This window comes from Nicotiana tabacum, chromosome 12 (assembly GCF_000715075.1).
Source record: "Nicotiana tabacum cultivar K326 chromosome 12, ASM71507v2, whole genome shotgun sequence".
NCBI classification, from domain to species: Eukaryota; Viridiplantae; Streptophyta; class Magnoliopsida; order Solanales; family Solanaceae; genus Nicotiana; species Nicotiana tabacum.
Window position 1 is genome coordinate 118,955,911 of NC_134091.1, and position 8,354 is coordinate 118,964,264.

Below are 8,354 nucleotides of genomic sequence, written 5' to 3' on the forward strand. Positions count from 1 at the left end.
TGATGGAAAATGCTACGAGTGTGGAAAACATGGACATATTCAAGCCGATTTCCCTGAACTGAAAAAGAAACTAAGCAGAAATTTTTAAAAAGAATAAGTCCTTTAGAGCTTAGAGTGATGAAGAAGAATCCGATCACGAAGAAATTACCAACATGTGTTTCATGTCCATGAAAGAAGATATCAATGAGGACTCAGGTGAATTTGGTCTCATGGTAGACGAAGGAACTAGTTAGGTACATCTTCCTACATGTCCTAACTATTTTGAACTCCAAGAATTTATTGATATTGATCTTGCAAATATTGAGAGAGTTCTAAATAAACTTAGAAAAATCAAAAGAGAAAAGAAAGACTGGGCTTTAAAATTAGAAGTGTGTGAAATTGGGCGAGATATGCTTCAAGATGAAGTTAATGAACTTTAACTTTAACTGAATGGATTGCGAAAATCCATCAGCCATAGTTCTAATAGATCAAATCAGATTGCTCCTCATACATCTTCGACTAGAACTAAAAATATTTCTGCATGTACTTATTGTGGCAAAAATATGGTCACAACACTAACCAATGCAGGATTAAAATCAGAGGAGAAAAAGGCTATGAAAATCCCAATAATCCCTCTTGTTTTTATTGAGGAAAACTTGGTCATACTTCTAACCATTGCAGGTTCAAGAATAACAAGAGAAGGGTTTGGCGACCCAAGTCTTCTAGTCAAGCTAATACTCAGAGCTCTAACCATTCAGGACCCAAGAAGGCTTGGGTACCTAATAACAAGTAATCGTTTTTTGCAGGAACACTGTAGGGAGAATCAAAAAGAAAAATGGTACCTTGATAGCACGTGTTCCGGACATATGACTGGTGATAAATCATTATTCAAAATGGTCACCAAACTAGATAGAGGAACAATCACCTTTGGAGATAAATCAAAAGAAAATGTAATTGGAGTTGGAAGAGTTCCCCTCAGCTCAACATGTGATATAGACGAAGTGTACCTGGTTGATGAAGTTGGTTATAATATTCTCAGTATCAGTCAACTATGTGACAATAACTACGAGGTTCATTTTAAAAAACATGGTTGGTTTATTGAAGATGAATCAGGTAAAATTATACTCTCCGGAAATAGGGACAAAAATGTCTATACTATGAGTAACCTAGATTGTCTTGGTAATCAAATCTGTCTAGCTTCTATGATTGATAATCCTTGGGTATGGTATAGAAAACTTGGTCATGCCAGCATGCATAATATTCATAAACTTTCCAAAAATGATCTTTTCATTGGTCTTCCAAAACTAGATTTTTCAAAAGATCAAATTTGTGATGCATGTCAACTAGGAAAACAAACCAAGTCCTCTTTTAAAGTTAAAGATATTGTATCTACTACAAAGCCTCTTCAACTCCTGCATATGGACCTTTTTGGTCCCACTAGAACTGCTAGCATAGGTGGTAGAAAATATGCCGTTGTTATAGTAGATGATTTTTCTCGATTCACCTGGGTTATCTTTCTAATTCATAAAATGAGGCATTAAGGAATTTTGAAGTCTTTTGCAAGAAGGTGCAACGGGAAAAAGGTTACTACATATCCTTCATAAGAAGTGATCATGGAGAAGAATTTGAAAGCAAAATATTACATAACTTCTGCAATAATCAAGGGATCTCTCACAATTTTTTATCTCCAAGATCACCGCAATAAAATGGAGTGGTAGAATATAAAAATAAAACCTTGCAAGATATGTCAAGAACCATGATTGTAAAAAATTCTCTCCCACACCACTTCTGGGCAGAAGCTGTAAGAACATCATGTCACATCATCAATATATTCCTAATTCAACCTATTCTCAAGAAGACTCCATATGAACTATGGAGAGGAAAAAGACCCAACATTAGTTATTTTCATCCTTTTGGCTGCAAATGCTTCATACATAACAATTAAAAAGACAATCTTGGTAAGTTTGATCCCAAAAGTGATGAAGGTATTTTTTTTTTGGATACTCTCCCTCTAGTAAAGCATATAGGATTTTTAATAAGCGTACTTAATCTATTGAAGAATCTATACATGTTGTTTTGTGGACACTAACCCTCGCTTAAGGAATGAACAACTTCCTGAAGATGAGAAAATTTTCATAGTTCCAAAGTCTTTCAATACATGTGAGAATACTCTTGATGAAGTAACTGATCAGCAAGATCAGTCGATTAACAGTCCTAAAGAAAATCAGGGATCTTCTACAACTGATCTAACAAATTCTATTGAAAAGAAGCCAATATTAGTTGTTCCAAATGAATGAAAAAGTGAGCCTAGATATCCACATAAGTACATCATTGGAGACCCTCAGGAGGGAATGAAAACTAGAAGATCACTAAAGCAGACATCGAACGTTGCTCTCATATCCCAGTTCGAACAAAAAAAGGTGGATGAGGCACTTGGGGACAAAAGTTGGATAACTGCAATGATGTAAGAGCTTGATCAATTTGAGAAAAATAAGGTATGTGAACTCATTCCTAAACCACAAAATTCATCCATTGTTGGAACAAAATGGGTGTACAGAAATAAGTTGAATGAATCTGGATAAGTTGTACGAAATAAAGCTAGACTGGACGCACAAGGTTATTCAAAACAATAGGGAATTGATTATGAAGAGACCTTTGCCCCTGTTGCCAGGTTAGAATCAATTCACATTCTATTAGCCTATGCTGCTTACAAATATTTTAGACTATTTCAGATGGATGTGAAAAGTACTTTCTTAAATGGGTCATCTCTGAGGAAGTATTTGTTAAGCAACCTCCAGGATTTGTAAATGAATCCTTTCCAAATCATGTTTACAAATTATCCAAAGCATTGTACGGTCTAAAGCAAGCTCCTAGAGCTTGGTATGAAAGGTTGAGCTCATTTTTAGTCGAACATGGGTGTGACAGAGATAATATTGATACTACTCTTTTTATCAAACGATCATCTCTAAGTAATTTAATTGTACAAATCTACATAGATGATATTATTTTTGGCAGCGCTAACCCCGTCTTGTGCAAAGACTTTTCAAACATCATGAAAGGGAAATTTGAAATGAGTATGATGGGGGAACTAACTTTCTTCCTTGGGATTAAAATCAAACAAGTACATAAATGGATCTTTATTAGTCAAATAAAATACACAAAGGAACACATAAAAAAATTTGGCATGTCCAACGCGAAGGCCATAGGAACACCTATGAGTCCATCAACTACCTTGGATGAAGATAAAGACGGTAAGAGTGTTGATGAAATAATGTATCGAGGTATGATTGACTCCCTACTCTATCTTACAGCTAGTCGACCAAATATTATGTTCTGCATTTACAAATATGCAAGATATCAGTCAGCTCCTAAAGAATTCCACTTGACTGCTGTTAAACGTATTATCAGATATTTGATAGGGACAGTCGACTATGGATTATGGTACGAAAGTTTAGATAATTTTGATCTCAAAGGGTTTTTAGATGCAGATTTTGCAGGAGATAAAATTGACAGGAAAAGCACAAGTGGAATGTGACAGTTACTCGGAAAATCTCTTATATCCTGGCACAACAAGAAATAAAATTGTGTAACCCTATCTACTACTGAAGCGGAATATTTGGCAGTAGGTAGCTGCTGCACACAAGTACTATGGATTATGCATCAACTATTAAATTATGATTTACGTCATAACTGTGTTCCTATTATGTGTGATAATACTAGTGCTATCTGTCTATCAAAAAATTATGTGCATCATTCTAGGGCTAAGAATATTGAGATTAAGCATCATTTTATATGTGATCATGTTGCTAAAGGTAATATTGTATTAGAATTTGTAAATACTGAAAATCAGTTAGCAGATATTTATACAAAATCTTTGCTTGAAGAAAGATTTTGTTTCCTTCGTAAAAAAATTAATATTTGTACAATTCCCGTATAACTGTATTTAATGTTTTTCATAATTGTCTTAGTCTAATTTTTGTCCATCCCCAAAAATCTATTAAGTACTTGATTAGTCGGTACGTATATTAATTGTGAACTGACGACGGGTTCACAAAAGGCAACTTTTTAGTTGTCCTTCACACGTCTCTCCGAGAATTAAGGCGTCCTATCAAACCCTTCTTAACCCCTTCTCCCTCGATCATATCTCTCATTCTCTCAAAGAAACTCAATCCCTATCTCTCTATTTTCTTTTACTCATGGCCAAAACCAAACCCTCTTCTTCTTGCTCCATACCTAGAAGAAGCCATCGCTTCAAGAAGACCAAAGATGATCCTGTTGATGTAGAATCCTCAGAAAGAATAAACCATCTACTAATCGAGGAAGATTCCAGTGACTCTCAAGAAGACATTCTCATATCCCAAAAGAAGGCGGGAAAACGACCAATGGAGTCCTTCCCTAAACAATCTTCTCAGAAAAAGGAAAAAACTGAAAGTGTAGAGTTTGGCCCTGAAGATAAGATGAAATTCTATGGCCCTGAAGAGAAGGCTAGGTTTGTTGCCTTCAAAGGAAAGTCGATTGTTTTTGGTCGCACTGTAAGTTGAAGTCTATGCAAAACTATCATTGTCTGTTTTCAAAACTCATAAACTTGTCTCTCTATTTTCTACTATTGGTGATACTGTCTATGAAGAGTATGTGCGTATATTTTATGCAAATCTGTTTGTGAATGATAAATATGATCTAGAATCCATGATTTTAGGAACTCATATCATTCTTGAATCTTATCAGTTTGAGAAAATCTTTGCAACAAAATTTGTTGGGTACAATGTTTTTGTGCAACACTACTGGCCAGATAATTTTGAAGTATCGTTTGAGGAAGCTAGGAGTGTGTTGTATGAAAACCTCCCTGATATAGGTCGTAAAAATTTGAAATTTGAATACCGTGTCCTAGCCCACATTATTTCTACCACCTTGCTACCCCGTACTGGTTCACTGAGTACTCTGTCTCTCAGAGATGTATTTATTCTGTATTGTTTGATAAATGGTAAAGCTATCAACTGGTTTGCCTGGGTACGTCAGTACATGCTTGAAAGCATCAGGTATATTTCATCTTCTGCGAACAGTTTTCCCTATGGTTTACTAATCTCTCACATCTTGAAAGTTATGAAAGTGGATATGTCTTTCTATGCTCCTAAAACTATCTCCAGCACCTATGACAAAATTGCCTTTGCCATGATGGGCTATACCTTGATTGAGGGAACATGGCTTAAGAAAGATAAAGCACCGGAGTTCATACCTCCTCAGAGCACTGGGGAATCAAATCTGAAGCCAACAAATCCTCTTCCTCAGATTAGCTGCTGCTGATGCAGCAAAATATTGCAGGTATCAAGGAGTTACTAACCTCTATGCAGGAGCAGGTGGACAAAATCGGGGCAGTAACCACCTGGAGCAGACGTAGCTAAGCTAAGGATCACTCTCCAAGCCACAAGGAGGCAAGGGATCAGGGCCATGCAGGATATAACTGAGAAGCCGATCAAAGTCACCAAAGATATTGATACTTCTTATGACAGTTTCTGTACTAAAGTGATCAAGACCCTGAAATATTTTCTTGGAAGGAATTAAATATCTGGGATGCTTAGACAATCTTTTTATGTTGTTTTAGTTAAAACTATTTCTTTTGGTTGTATCTTGGACGAGCATGTCAGTCGACTATGCTAAGTATAATAACTGCTTACATGTATATATTTTTTGCCTGCTTAACTAGTACTATTATTGCAAATTATTTTTCTTGTTCTTTTTGTTTGATGTCAGAGGGGGAGAAGAAAGAAAAAGAGTACAGCTTCAAGACAGGGGGAGAAACACACAAGAACCAGCTTCAAGACAGGGGGAGCACACTTGAAAAAAGGAAGTACCCATAAATTAGTCAAACTCTTTTTAGATTATTGTCATCATCAAAAAGGGAGAGATTGTTAAGTTTAGAATTTTAATAATGATCAATAATCTAAAAGAAGCCTTGATTAACGACATATCTTTGTATGCAGATTTGGAAAGAAGATCCTACTCAACGACTATATATTTTGAACTTTATTTTACATGGAAAATAAATCAATCGGTTAAAGAACAAAGAAGGAAAGTCAATCAGTTAGCCTTGTCAAATATTCTCAAGCGCAAGAATGGGAAGAGAGCTAATCAAGGCCAAAGATCAAATCCAGAAGATTCTGCAGAAGCTCAAATCAAGGAGGAATGAAGGAAGCAACTCGTCAAGATTAAAGATGAATCTAGCTACCATTTCAAGCTAGATTCATGAGGCTACCCTTTGATCTTTCTCTTAGATGTATATGCCTCACAAGGAAAGGACTCCTAGAATTGCTGCAATACAATTCCAGAAGACAAGGAAACAGAAGACTCATCAAGCTATAAAGGAAGAAGCAGAAGAATATTTAACGTACGCAACTACGTCATTTCTTTCTAAGCCTTTCTAGTTCTTAGTACAAACACTGTATTTTTGAGTCTACAAGTGTCACAAAAGATAGGAAGAGTTAGAACACAAAACGAGAGTTGTGTCAATATTGGAAAGAATCACAGTCGCTGTATATCGTTGGTGGTGAACGTACTAAAACCATCACTGTTGTAAACATTCGTCAAAGATCTAAGAGAACCCTTGTGACCTAAGGAAACTGGACTTAGGTACCACATCGGTACTGAACCAGTACAAAAATTATTGTGTCTTCTTTACCTTTCTGTTCATTTAGTTTATCTCGACTGAAATATATCACTACGCAAAGTCTAGTTGACTAAATTCATACTTAATCAACTAAAATTTTTAATCGGTTATAATTCACCCCCTTGTACTTTCATGGTGCATCGCTAAAGTGAAAACCAGGTTGAGCGTTCTAACGAAAGCGGGTCACCTAGCATCTTACGCGATATCCGTGATAGCGATATATAGGGTGGTAATTATTAATATTATAGAATATAGGGGAAGCTGGTTAGTGTTACAAAGCAAACCGTAATGACGGCCTAACGGTGGAAATGAGTTTTGACTTTTGACTATAAAATGACTTTGGCATATAATAATGGTGCCGATTTGACTATAATAAATTCTATGAGCTGAAATGCGTTGGATTGTCAAGTTAAATAAATGACATAATCTCATACAAGTATTATCCTAAAGTCAAAGGACATGAGCTGCCTTTCACATTACTAGTTTTTTTTTAAATAGAAGAGGGGTGGTGGAGTTATTCTTTTACATATATTTTTTTTAAAATTCTCTCCCAATTTAGGAGAATATATAGTATTTTCACACTTCCCTTCCGGCGTGATTCGAACTCAGTACCTAACGTCGTGGGTGTAGGTGCTTTACCAACTGAACAAGCCTCGCTTGTCAAATATCTTTTTACATAAACTGGCTCTAATTAATTGCATTAGACGTGCTGGAATGGATCAACTGCATTTTTTTTTTTAAACTCCTCCGAAATTATGAGGATATATAGTGTTTTTACACTTCCCCTCCAACGTGATTCGAACTCAAAATCTAACGATCCTAGGTGGAGGTGCTTTTATTAATCGAACAAGTCTCACTTGTCAGATCAACTACATCTAATTATTTCACATTATATGTACACATTATAGGTACTTTTCTATAGTGAACAGGTGGTGGTACTATCTTAGTACATAAATAGGCTCGGGTAATTATGTGACTAACATAGTAATATTTCTCATAACTTAACAAAAGCAATGACATACACGATGAATTATATTAGCTATAAATTAAAATCATCTTGATTTGTACTTACAAGTTTTTTTTCTTTCATTGAGAAAAATTTCAAACTGTACATATTTTGGACTATATTTACAATGTCATAGGTCATTGAGCTTGTGAGATAACTAGCCACATTTACCATATTCGAGATTATTTGATGATTTAAGAATCACATAAGCCAAAACTCAAACTTATCTTCTATAACTAATTGCAAGTACTTCTGTGATGGTTTCTTCGCATTCTCACTTACTTGCTTTGTGGGTGTTTGGACATAAGAGTTGTAAAATTCCAAAAAATAAAAGTAAAAAAAATATTCAAGTGAAAATGGTATTTGAAAATTAGAGTTGCGTTTGGACATGAATATAATTTTGGGTTATTTTTGAAGTTTTGTGAGTGATCTGAGTGAAAATTTTGAAAAACGGCTTTTTGGAGTTTTTCAAAGTTTCGAAAAATTCCTAAATCCATCTTCAAGTGAAAATTAAAAATTTTATGGCCAAACACTGATTTCGAAAAAAGTAAAAAATTTTCAAAAAGAAAGTGAAAAATTTCTTATGTCCAAACGGGCTCTTTGTCACTACAGAAGGCAATTTTCTCGGAAGAAACAAAGAGCGAAGGCCTGCAATAGTGTCACGACCCCAAATTCCCTCCGTAGGATGTCGTGATGGCACCTAGTCTC

General features: G+C 35.3%; 1 pseudogene; it reads left to right on the top strand.

Annotated features, from left to right (window-relative positions):
• The first annotated feature begins 3,193 nt into the window (after window positions 1–3,193).
• On the top strand, window positions 3,194–3,916 carry LOC142167354 (secreted RxLR effector protein 161-like; annotated as a pseudogene).
• The last annotated feature ends 4,438 nt before the right edge of the window (window positions 3,917–8,354 follow it).